Below are 12,689 nucleotides of genomic sequence, written 5' to 3'. Positions count from 1 at the left end.
TGCTTGCTTCATCATAATTAGGCATGCAGTCATTAGCCACAGCTCTGAATATGGGTCACTGAGGTCAGTTTCAATAATTCCTCAAAAACCTAACCATGCAGTCCCCCCTAACTGTGTAGTTATCTTGCTTTACTGCTGTTTGTGTGATTAGCTGGGAGGAGCTCACGGCAGCATCCTCCCAATAAAATTGTAGATGGACCGTTCCTTAACTCTTTCTTGCTTCAAATACAGATGGCTTGAGGAGGTACAGGGGAGATGCAGGTCTAATAAACAGAATAGAATATCTGCGCCAGGTGTGTTTCTCTGCATTGGTGTCCCATCACAGGCCCACCAGTGTATGTGTGATCTTTGACTCCTGCCAGTTCACAAGCAGGCGGCCAGGAAACGGTTTCAGCCTATCAACCACTGAGGAGATAAAGCCTTTGTATAAGGAATGAGGAAGCAATGAACACATTCAGCCTATCACAGGAGTAGCCCTGAGTGTTCCGAATTATAATTTCTTCATGTCACTGTACGTTATTGGGCCCAAGTAGCTCGCCGTGATCGTATAGTGGTTAGTACTCTGCGATGTGGCCGCAGCAACCTCGGTTCGAATCCGAGTCACGGCATTGTGGTTGGCAATGTCACGGCAGTGGGGTTTTTCCTTTACAGAATTCCCAAATGTACCAGTTGTTTTTGTAAAATGTCTATTAAAAACAGATCCTTTTCAATATTTAAACGATCTAACAACAAATTATTTAAACACACATGATTATAAGATGTAGGTGTACTGTACTTACTGACATAAATTATCGTTCTTGAACATATTTGCGGTAAGGGGAGCGGAGCTCTCCCCCAGGCCAATCAGAATGCAGATGAATGCAGTTGCAGTTGAGTGACCTGTGTTGTGGCTGTCTACAGGGAATGCACATATGTAGCTGTCTCGCAGCCCAATCCAGACGTCAATCGAAGACAGGTTTCAATGCAAATAGAGCAGTAAGTGCAGAGAAATGCTCACTCTCTAAAAATGGCATTTATACAATAGTAAGATTAAATCCAACCTCACCAGTAGATAGGATTTATCAATAAATAAATAAAGCTTCTCCTCTCTGATATGGAATTACCCCCCAAAAAGTATAAGCGAATGCCCAATGCTAACCTATGAGAGGGGCAGACCTCACAGTAGTGAAAAATGTAATAGACTGTTTGATACTACTAGGACATACAAACTACCACAGTACATGTCTTACCTTTTACTTACATAGCATGATGCCCCTAGGACTACCTAGGGCCTACCTTAGGGGTTACTGATATGTAATAAAATTGGAGTTTAAGGCTTGGCAAGTAGTTTTAAATGTCAAGTCGAAGTGGCAGTACACTGCAGCACAGGCACTGCAGTAGCAGGCTTGAGACAGGTTTGAAATGCTATTTCTTTGGGCGGCACAATCAGTCCCTGGGTATATGGTATACCACTTTACAAGGGGCTTTCAAGTAAATTAAATCTGTCAGTCAGGTATACTCCAATTATACACATGATTAGGGAAGAAGCACGTGCACTTCAGCACTGATTAGTAGCGATAAAGTGATCAGAGTCCTAAGGCCAACAAAAAGATACAGCAAAATGCGGAGGTGAAAAGCAATAAGGTGGGGTTGGGACCACCTTAAGAATGCAAGGTCTAACAAAAACGAACTAAGGATAACATGAGTAAAACATCAGGTTTCTCTACAGCATTTGGTGAGACAAGTGGGCCTTCTTTTATCTTCCATAAATGCAATCCTTCCCGGACCCCTTTATTATATAGCTCTTCAAGGAAAAAATATAAAGCACTACAAAGGAGCCTCAAATACTCAAAGATGGTAGACTTCTTTAATATGGGACATATACTAAAAGCAGCACGAAAACAGAGTGCAATAGGGTCCAAAAAACTTGAGTGACCCATGAGAGTATGCATGCAAGCCTATGGTATTCCAAACTAGAGATATACGCATGCAATTTTTGTTTTTAGGAGAGAATGTGCCTGCTGAAAAAAACCTTATTTTTAAAAAGTGCATTGCAGAATATCAGGAATTTGCTGTGGGACACCTTGAAAACTTGCATACAGATTATGTGCACACACCTTACAGTCAGTTGTTGTGGCCGAGTGGTTAAGGCGATGGACTATAAATCCATTGGGGTCTCCCCGCGCAGGTTCGAATCCTGCCGACAACGAGAATCTTTTTAACATCGGCTACAATTTCAGAAGTTAACCTTTAGTATTTCTTCCATGTCAGTTTTATAAATAGGTGGCTTATTTTGGTGTCACTATTGCCATATCACATATTTATTATCGCTCCCCCTTTCATATCTTTGCTATAACTCTCGTCCTTCATTAGCGCTGGTGCAAACGCTTCAAATTATTATACCCTGGCTCTCTCGGTCATACCTGTGCATGCACTTGAAACTTACTTTACCAATAAAAGAAGCAAATAGAGAAATAAAATAAAAGTGCTAGCTGGATTAGGCAAACACACTTCATAAAACTGCATTTTCTTTTCTATTCTCCCCCCTGTTACAAGCTTAACTGCTCCCTGTGTAATTTCTCTTAACCTGCTGTTCCTGGAAGAGAATTTCATCTACAAGCTCTTTCTGTGTTTTTTCCTAGTCTTTTCTTTCCCTTTTCTTAGATTTGTAACTGTTCCTTTACGTGCTCTATTTAGGCGCCATTAATCTCATTTGAGCTCCTTGTACCTGCTGCTGTTTTCTCCACACCTCATACTGTCTTTTCCCTCTTTCGCTCTTTCTCTGCGGTTGGTGGCTACTTTCCAAAGCGTCTGATGCCCCAATGTTCCTTCGTCTTGTTGTCAGACGTGAATTTGAAAAGCAACAAAATTAACAAGCCTTTACCACTCACACATGGCAGAAGTTTATACTTTAATTCAATGAGCTAAGAAAAGTGTGTTGTGGGGCCCCTACGAGCCATGGTGCTTGCTTCATCATAATTAGGCATGCAGTCATTAGCCACTGCTCTGATTATGGGTCACTGAGGTCAGTTTCAATAATTCCTCAAAAACCTAACCATGCAGTCCCCCCTAACTGTGTAGTTATCTTGCTTTACTGCTGTTTGTGTGATTAGCTGGGAGGAGCTCACGGCAGCATCCTCCCAATAAAAGTGTAGATGGACCGTTCCTTAACTCTTTCTTGCTTCACATACAGATGGCTTGAGGAGGTACAGGGGAGATGCAGGTCTAATAAACAGAATAGAATATCTGCGCCAGGTGTGTTTCTCTGCATTGGTGTCCCATCACAGGCCCACCAGTGTATGTGTGATCTTTGACTCCTGCCAGTTCACAAGCAGGCGGCCAGGAAACGGTTTCAGCCTATCAACCACTGAGGAGGTAAAGCCTTTGTATAAGGAATGAGGAAGCAATGAACACATTCAGCCTATCACAGGAGTAGCCCTGAGTGTTCCGAATTATAATTTCTTCATGTCACTGTACGTTATCGAGCCCAAGTAGCTCGCCGTGATCGTATAGTGTTTAGTACTCTGCGTTGTGGCCGCAGCAACCTCGGTTCGAATCCGAGTCATGGCATTGTGGTTGGCAATGTCACGGCAGTTGGGTTTTTCCTTTACAGAATTCCCAAATGTACCAGTTGTTTTTGTAAAATGTCTATTAAAAACAGATCCTTTTCAATATTTAAACGATCTAACAACAAATTATTTAAACACACATGATTATAAGATGTAGGTATACTGTACTTACTGACATAAATTATCGTTCTTGAACATATTTGCGGTAAGGGGAGCGGAGCTCTCCCCCAGGCCAATCAGAATGCAGATGAATGCAGTTGCAGTTGAGTGACCTGTGTTGTGGCTGTCTACAGGGAATGCACATATGTAGCTGTCTCGCAGCCCAATCCAGACGTCAATCGAAGACAGGTTTCAATGCAAATAGAGCAGTAAGTGCAGAGAAATGCTCACTCTCTAAAAATGGCATTTATACAATAGTAAGATTAAATCCAACCTCACCAGTAGATAGGATTTATCAATAAATAAATAAAGCTTCTCCTCTCTGATATGGAATTACCCCCCAAAAAGTATAAGGGAATACCCAATGCTAACCTATGAGAGGGGCAGACCTCACAGTAGTGAAACATGTAATAGACTGTTTGATACTACTAGGACATACAAACTACCACAGTACATGTCTTACCTTTTACTTACATAGCATGATGCCCCTAGGACTACCTAGGGCCTACCTTCGGGGTTACTGATATGTAATAAAATTGGAGTTTAAGGCTTGGCAAGTAGTTTTAAATGCCAAGTCGAAGTGGCAGTACACTGCAGCACAGGCACTGCAGTAGCAGGCTTGAGACAGGTTTGAAATGCTATTTCTTTGGGCGGCACAATCAGTCCCTGGGTATATGGTATACCACTTTACAAGGAGCTTTCAAGTAAATTAAATCTGTCAGTCAGGTATACTCCAATTATACACATGATTAGGGAAGAAGCACGTGCACTTCAGCACTGATTAGTAGCGATAAAGTGATCAGAGTCCTAAGGCCAACAAAAAGATACAGCAAAATGCGGAGGTGAAAAGCAATAAGGTGGGGTTGGGACCACCTTAAGAATGCAAGGTCTAACAAAAACGAACTAAGGATAACATGAGTAAAACATCAGGTTTCTCTACAGCATTTGGTGAGACCAGTGGGCCTTCTTTTATCTTCCATAAATGCAATCCTTCCCGGACCCCTTTATTATATAGCTCTTCAAGGAAAAAATATAAAGCACTTACAAAGGAGCCTCAAATACTCAAAGATGGTAGACTTCTGTAATATGGGACATATACTAAAAGCAGCACGAAAACAGAGTGCAATAGGGTCCAAAAAACTTTAGTGACCCATGAGAGTATGCATGCAAGCCTATGGTATTCCAAACTAGAGATATACGCATGCAATTTTTGTTTTTAGGAGAGAATGTGCCTGCTGAAAAAAACCTTATTTTTAAAAAGTGCATTGCAGAATATCAGGAATTTGCTGTGGGACACCTTGAAAACTTGCATACAGATTATGTGCAAACACCTTGCAGTCAGTTGTTGTGGCCGAGTGGTTAAGGCGATGGACTAGAAATCCATTGGGGTCTCCCCGCGCAGGTTCGAATCCTGCCGACAACGAGAATCTTTTTAACATCGGCTACAATTTCAGAAGTTAACCTTTAGTATTTCTTCCATGTCAGTCTTATAAATAGGTGGCTTATTTTGGTGTCACTATTGCCAAATCACATATTTATTATCGCTCCCCCTTTCATATCTTTGCTATAACTCTCGTCTTTCATTAGCGCTGGTGCAAACGCTTCAAATTATTATACCCTGGCTCTCTCGGTCATACCTGTGCATGCACTTGAAACTTACTTTACCAATAAAAGAAGCAAATAGAGAAATAAAATAAAAGTGCTAGCTGGATTAGGCAAACACACTTCATAAAACTGCATTTTCTTTTCTATTCTCCCCCGTGTTACAAGCTTAACTGCTCCCTGTGTAATTTCTCTTAACCTGCTGTTCCTGGAAGAGAATTTCATCTACAAGCTCTTTCTGTGTTTTTTCCTAGTCTTTTCTTAGATTTATAACTGTTCCTTTACGTGCTCTATTTAGGCGCCATTAATCTCATTTGAGCTCCTTGTACCTGCTGCTGTTTTCTCCACACCTCATACTGTCTTTTCCCTCTTTCTCTCTTTCTCTGCGGTTGGTGGCTACTTTCCAAAGCGTCTGATGCCCCAATGTTCCTTCGTCTTGTTGTCAGACGTGAATTTGAAAAGCAACAAAATTAACACGCCTTTACCACTCACACATGGCAGAAGTTTATACTTTAATTCAATAAGCTAAGAAAAGTGTGTTGTGGGGCCCCTACGAGCCATGGTGCTTGCTTCATCATAATTAGGCATGCAGTCATTAGCCACAGCTCTGATTATGGGTCACTGAGGTCAGTTTCAATAATTCCTCAAAAACCTAACCATGCAGTCCCCCCTAACTGTGTAGTTATCTTGCTTTACTGCTGTTTGTGTGATTAGCTGGGAGGAGCTCAAGGCAGCATCCTCCCAATAAAAGTGTAGATGGACCGTTCCTTAACTCTTTCTTGCTTCACATACAGATGGCTTGAGGAGGTACAGGGGAGATGCAGGTCTAATAAACAGAATAGAATATCTGCGCCAGGTGTGTTTCTCTGCATTGGTGTCCCATCACAGGCCCACCAGTGTATGTGTGATCTTTGACTCCTGCCAGTTCACAAGCAGGCGGCCAGGAAACGGTTTCAGCCTATCAACCACTGAGGAGATAAAGCCTTTGTATAAGGAATGAGGAAGCAATGAACACATTCAGCCTATCACAGGAGTAGCCCTGAGTGTTCCGAATTATAATTTCTTCATGTCACTGTACGTTATTGAGCCCAAGTAGCTCGCCGTGATCGTATAGTGGTTAGTACTCTGCGTTGTGGCCGCAGCAACCTCTGTTCGAATCCGAGTCACGGCATTGTGGTTGGCAATGTCACGGCAGTTGGGTTTTTCCTTTACAGAATTCCCAAATGTACCAGTTGTTTTTGTAAAATGTCTATTAAAAACAGATCCTTTTCAATATTTAAACGATCTAACAACAAATTATTTAAACACACATGATTATAAGATGTAGGTATACTGTACTTACTGACATAAATTATCGTTCTTGAACATATTTGCGGTAAGGGGAGCGGAGCTCTCCCCCAGGCCAATCAGAATGCAGATGAATGCAGTTGCAGTTGAGTGACCTGTGTTGTGGCTGTCTACAGGGAATGCACATATGTAGCTGTCTCGCAGCCCAATCCAGACGTCAATCGAAGACAGGTTTCAATGCAAATAGAGCAGTAAGTGCAGAGAAATGCTCACTCTCTAAAAATGGCATTTACACAATAGTAAGATTAAATCCAACCTCACCAGTAGATAGGATTTATCAATAAATAAATAAAGCTTCTCCTCTCTGATATGGAATTACCCCCCAAAAAGTATAAGGGAATACCCAATGCTAACCTATGAGAGGGGCAGACCTCACAGTAGTGAAAAATGTAATAGACTGTTCGATACTACTAGGACATACAAACTACCACAGTACATGTCTTACCTTTTACTTACATAGCATGATGCCCCTAGGACTACCTAGGGCCTACCTTCGGGGTTACTGATATGTAATAAAATTGGAGTTTAAGGCTTGGCAAGTAGTTTTAAATGCCAAGTCGAAGTGGCAGTACACTGCAGCACAGGCACTGCAGTAGCAGGCTTGAGACAGGTTTGAAATGCTATTTCTTTGGGCGGCACAATCAGTCCCTGGGTATATGGTATACCACTTTACAAGGGGCTTTCAAGTAAATTAAATCTGTCAGTCAGGTATACTCCAATTATACACATGAGTAGGGAAGAAGCACGTGCACTTCAGCACTGATTAGTAGCGATAAAGTGATCAGAGTCCTTAGGCCAACAAAAAGATACAGCAAAATGCGGAGGTGAAAAGCAATAAGGTGGGGTTGGGACCACCTTAAGAATGCAAGGTCTAACAAAAACGAACTAAGGATAACATGAGTAAAACATCAGGTTTCTCTACAGCATTTGGTGAGACAAGTGGGCCTTCTTTTATCTTCCATAAATGCAATCCTTCCCGGACCCCTTTATTATATAGCTCTTCAAGGAAAAAATATAAAGCACTTACAAAGGAGCCTCAAATACTCAAAGATGGTAGACTTCTGTAATATGGGACATATACTAAAAGCAGCACGAAAACAGAGTGCAATAGGGTCCAAAAAACTTTAGTGACCCATGAGAGTATGCATGCAAGCCTATGGTATTCCAAACTAGAGATATACGCATGCAATTTTTGTTTTTAGGAGAGAATGTGCCTGCTGAAAAAAACCTTATTTTTAAAAAGTGCATTGCAGAATATCAGGAATTTGCTGTGGGACACCTTGAAAACTTGCATACAGATTATGTGCAAACACCTTGCAGTCAGTTGTTGTGGCCGAGTGGTTAAGGCGATGGACTAGAAATCCATTGGGGTCTCCCCGCGCAGGTTCGAATCCTGCCGACAACGAGAATCTTTTTAACATCGGCTACAATTTCAGAAGTTAACCTTTAGTATTTCTTCCATGTCAGTCTTATAAATAGGTGGCTTATTTTGGTGTCACTATTGCCAAATCACATATTTATTATCGCTCCCCCTTTCATATCTTTGCTATAACTCTCGTCTTTCATTAGCGCTGGTGCAAACGCTTCAAATTATTATACCCTGGCTCTCTCGGTCATACCTGTGCATGCACTTGAAACTTACTTTACCAATAAAAGAAGCAAATAGAGAAATAAAATAAAAGTGCTAGCTGGATTAGGCAAACACACTTCATAAAACTGCATTTTCTTTTCTATTCTCCCCCGTGTTACAAGCTTAACTGCTCCCTGTGTAATTTCTCTTAACCTGCTGTTCCTGGAAGAGAATTTCATCTACAAGCTCTTTCTGTGTTTTTTCCTAGTCTTTTCTTAGATTTATAACTGTTCCTTTACGTGCTCTATTTAGGCGCCATTAATCTCATTTGAGCTCCTTGTACCTGCTGCTGTTTTCTCCACACCTCATACTGTCTTTTCCCTCTTTCTCTCTTTCTCTGCGGTTGGTGGCTACTTTCCAAAGCGTCTGATGCCCCAATGTTCCTTCGTCTTGTTGTCAGACGTGAATTTGAAAAGCAACAAAATTAACACGCCTTTACCACTCACACATGGCAGAAGTTTATACTTTAATTCAATAAGCTAAGAAAAGTGTGTTGTGGGGCCCCTACGAGCCATGGTGCTTGCTTCATCATAATTAGGCATGCAGTCATTAGCCACAGCTCTGATTATGGGTCACTGAGGTCAGTTTCAATAATTCCTCAAAAACCTAACCATGCAGTCCCCCCTAACTGTGTAGTTATCTTGCTTTACTGCTGTTTGTGTGATTAGCTGGGAGGAGCTCAAGGCAGCATCCTCCCAATAAAAGTGTAGATGGACCGTTCCTTAACTCTTTCTTGCTTCACATACAGATGGCTTGAGGAGGTACAGGGGAGATGCAGGTCTAATAAACAGAATAGAATATCTGCGCCAGGTGTGTTTCTCTGCATTGGTGTCCCATCACAGGCCCACCAGTGTATGTGTGATCTTTGACTCCTGCCAGTTCACAAGCAGGCGGCCAGGAAACGGTTTCAGCCTATCAACCACTGAGGAGATAAAGCCTTTGTATAAGGAATGAGGAAGCAATGAACACATTCAGCCTATCACAGGAGTAGCCCTGAGTGTTCCGAATTATAATTTCTTCATGTCACTGTACGTTATTGAGCCCAAGTAGCTCGCCGTGATCGTATAGTGGTTAGTACTCTGCGTTGTGGCCGCAGCAACCTCTGTTCGAATCCGAGTCACGGCATTGTGGTTGGCAATGTCACGGCAGTTGGGTTTTTCCTTTACAGAATTCCCAAATGTACCAGTTGTTTTTGTAAAATGTCTATTAAAAACAGATCCTTTTCAATATTTAAACGATCTAACAACAAATTATTTAAACACACATGATTATAAGATGTAGGTATACTGTACTTACTGACATAAATTATCGTTCTTGAACATATTTGCGGTAAGGGGAGCGGAGCTCTCCCCCAGGCCAATCAGAATGCAGATGAATGCAGTTGCAGTTGAGTGACCTGTGTTGTGGCTGTCTACAGGGAATGCACATATGTAGCTGTCTCGCAGCCCAATCCAGACGTCAATCGAAGACAGGTTTCAATGCAAATAGAGCAGTAAGTGCAGAGAAATGCTCACTCTCTAAAAATGGCATTTACACAATAGTAAGATTAAATCCAACCTCACCAGTAGATAGGATTTATCAATAAATAAATAAAGCTTCTCCTCTCTGATATGGAATTACCCCCCAAAAAGTATAAGGGAATACCCAATGCTAACCTATGAGAGGGGCAGACCTCACAGTAGTGAAAAATGTAATAGACTGTTCGATACTACTAGGACATACAAACTACCACAGTACATGTCTTACCTTTTACTTACATAGCATGATGCCCCTAGGACTACCTAGGGCCTACCTTCGGGGTTACTGATATGTAATAAAATTGGAGTTTAAGGCTTGGCAAGTAGTTTTAAATGCCAAGTCGAAGTGGCAGTACACTGCAGCACAGGCACTGCAGTAGCAGGCTTGAGACAGGTTTGAAATGCTATTTCTTTGGGCGGCACAATCAGTCCCTGGGTATATGGTATACCACTTTACAAGGGGCTTTCAAGTAAATTAAATCTGTCAGTCAGGTATACTCCAATTATACACATGATTAGGGAAGAAGCACGTGCACTTCAGCACTGATTAGTAGCGATAAAGTGATCAGAGTCCTTAGGCCAACAAAAAGATACAGCAAAATGCGGAGGTGAAAAGCAATAAGGTGGGGTTGGGACCACCTTAAGAATGCAAGGTCTAACAAAAACGAAGTAAGGATAACATGAGTAAAACATCAGGTTTCTCTACAGCATTTGGTGAGACAAGTGGGCCTTCTTTTATCTTCCATAAATGCAATCCTTCCCGGACCCCTTTATTATATAGCTCTTCAAGGAAAAAATATAAAGCACTTACAAAGGAGCCTCAAATACTCAAAGATGGTAGACTTCTGTAATATGGGACATATACTAAAAGCAGCACGAAAACAGAGTGCAATAGGGTCCAAAAAACTTTAGTGACCCATGAGAGTATGCATGCAAGCCTATGGTATTCCAAACTAGAGATATACGCATGCAATTTTTGTTTTTAGGAGAGAATGTGCCTGCTGAAAAAAACCTTATTTTTAAAAAGTGCATTGCAGAATATCAGGAATTTGCTGTGGGACACCTTGAAAACTTGCATACAGATTATGTGCAAACACCTTGCAGTCAGTTGTTGTGGCCGAGTGGTTAAGGCGATGGACTAGAAATCCATTGGGGTCTCCCCGCGCAGGTTCGAATCCTGCCGACAACGAGAATCTTTTTAACATCGGCTACAATTTCAGAAGTTAACCTTTAGTATTTCTTCCATGTCAGTCTTATAAATAGGTGGCTTATTTTGGTGTCACTATTGCCAAATCACATATTTATTATCGCTCCCCCTTTCATATCTTTGCTATAACTCTCGTCTTTCATTAGCGCTGGTGCAAACGCTTCAAATTATTATACCCTGGCTCTCTCGGTCATACCTGTGCATGCACTTGAAACTTACTTTACCAATAAAAGAAGCAAATAGAGAAATAAAATAAAAGTGCTAGCTGGATTAGGCAAACACACTTCATAAAACTGCATTTTCTTTTCTATTCTCCCCCGTGTTACAAGCTTAACTGCTCCCTGTGTAATTTCTCTTAACCTGCTGTTCCTGGAAGAGAATTTCATCTACAAGCTCTTTCTGTGTTTTTTCCTAGTCTTTTCTTAGATTTATAACTGTTCCTTTACGTGCTCTATTTAGGCGCCATTAATCTCATTTGAGCTCCTTGTACCTGCTGCTGTTTTCTCCACACCTCATACTGTCTTTTCCCTCTTTCTCTCTTTCTCTGCGGTTGGTGGCTACTTTCCAAAGCGTCTGATGCCCCAATGTTCCTTCGTCTTGTTGTCAGACGTGAATTTGAAAAGCAACAAAATTAACACGCCTTTACCACTCACACATGGCAGAAGTTTATACTTTAATTCAATGAGCTAAGAAAAGTGTGTTGTGGGGCCCCTACGAGCCATGGTGCTTGCTTCATCATAATTAGGCATGCAGTCATTAGCCACAGCTCTGATTATGGGTCACTGAGGTCAGTTTCAATAATTCCTCAAAAACCTAACCATGCAGTCCCCCCTAACTGTGTAGTTATCTTGCTTTACTGCTGTTTGTGTGATTAGCTGGGAGGAGCTCAAGGCAGCATCCTCCCAATAAAAGTGTAGATGGACCGTTCCTTAACTCTTTCTTGCTTCACATACAGATGGCTTGAGGAGGTACAGGGGAGATGCAGGTCTAATAAACAGAATAGAATATCTGCGCCAGGTGTGTTTCTCTGCATTGGTGTCCCATCACAGGCCCACCAGTGTATGTGTGATCTTTGACTCCTGCCAGTTCACAAGCAGGCGGCCAGGAAACGGTTTCAGCCTATCAACCACTGAGGAGATAAAGCCTTTGTATAAGGAATGAGGAAGCAATGAACACATTCAGCCTATCACAGGAGTAGCCCTGAGTGTTCCGAATTATAATTTCTTCATGTCACTGTACGTTATTGAGCCCAAGTAGCTCGCCGTGATCGTATAGTGGTTAGTACTCTGCGTTGTGGCCGCAGCAACCTCTGTTCGAATCCGAGTCACGGCATTGTGGTTGGCAATGTCACGGCAGTTGGGTTTTTCCTTTACAGAATTCCCAAATGTACCAGTTGTTTTTGTAAAATGTCTATTAAAAACAGATCCTTTTCAATATTTAAACGATCTAACAACAAATTATTTAAACACACATGATTATAAGATGTAGGTATACTGTACTTACTGACATAAATTATCGTTCTTGAACATATTTGCGGTAAGGGGAGCGGAGCTCTCCCCCAGGCCAATCAGAATGCAGATGAATGCAGTTGCAGTTGAGTGACCTGTGTTGTGGCTGTCTACAGGGAATGCACATATGTAGCTGTCTCGCAGCCCAATCCAGACGTCAATCGAAGACAG

General features: G+C 41.7%; 4 non-coding genes across 4 annotated transcripts; all 4 read left to right on the top strand.

Annotated features, from left to right (window-relative positions):
- Positions 1-2,106: 2,106 nt before the first annotated feature.
- On the top strand, positions 2,107-2,188 carry TRNAY-AUA (transfer RNA tyrosine (anticodon AUA)). Its single transcript has one exon. It is a non-coding gene; the product is annotated as a tRNA-Tyr (tRNA).
- Positions 2,189-5,048: 2,860 nt separating this feature from the next.
- TRNAS-AGA (transfer RNA serine (anticodon AGA)) lies at positions 5,049-5,130 on the top strand. Its single transcript has one exon. It is a non-coding gene; the product is annotated as a tRNA-Ser (tRNA).
- Positions 5,131-7,979: 2,849 nt separating this feature from the next.
- TRNAS-AGA (transfer RNA serine (anticodon AGA)) lies at positions 7,980-8,061 on the top strand. Its single transcript has one exon. It is a non-coding gene; the product is annotated as a tRNA-Ser (tRNA).
- Positions 8,062-10,910: 2,849 nt separating this feature from the next.
- On the top strand, positions 10,911-10,992 carry TRNAS-AGA (transfer RNA serine (anticodon AGA)). Its single transcript has one exon. It is a non-coding gene; the product is annotated as a tRNA-Ser (tRNA).
- Positions 10,993-12,689: the final 1,697 nt, after the last annotated feature.

Source organism: Lissotriton vulgaris, chromosome 1_1 (assembly GCF_964263255.1).
Source record: "Lissotriton vulgaris chromosome 1_1, aLisVul1.2, whole genome shotgun sequence".
NCBI lineage: Eukaryota > Metazoa > Chordata > Amphibia > Caudata > Salamandridae > Lissotriton > Lissotriton vulgaris.
The sequence above is the reverse complement of the archived record's forward strand: the minus strand, read 5'-3'. Positions and strand labels throughout refer to the sequence as shown.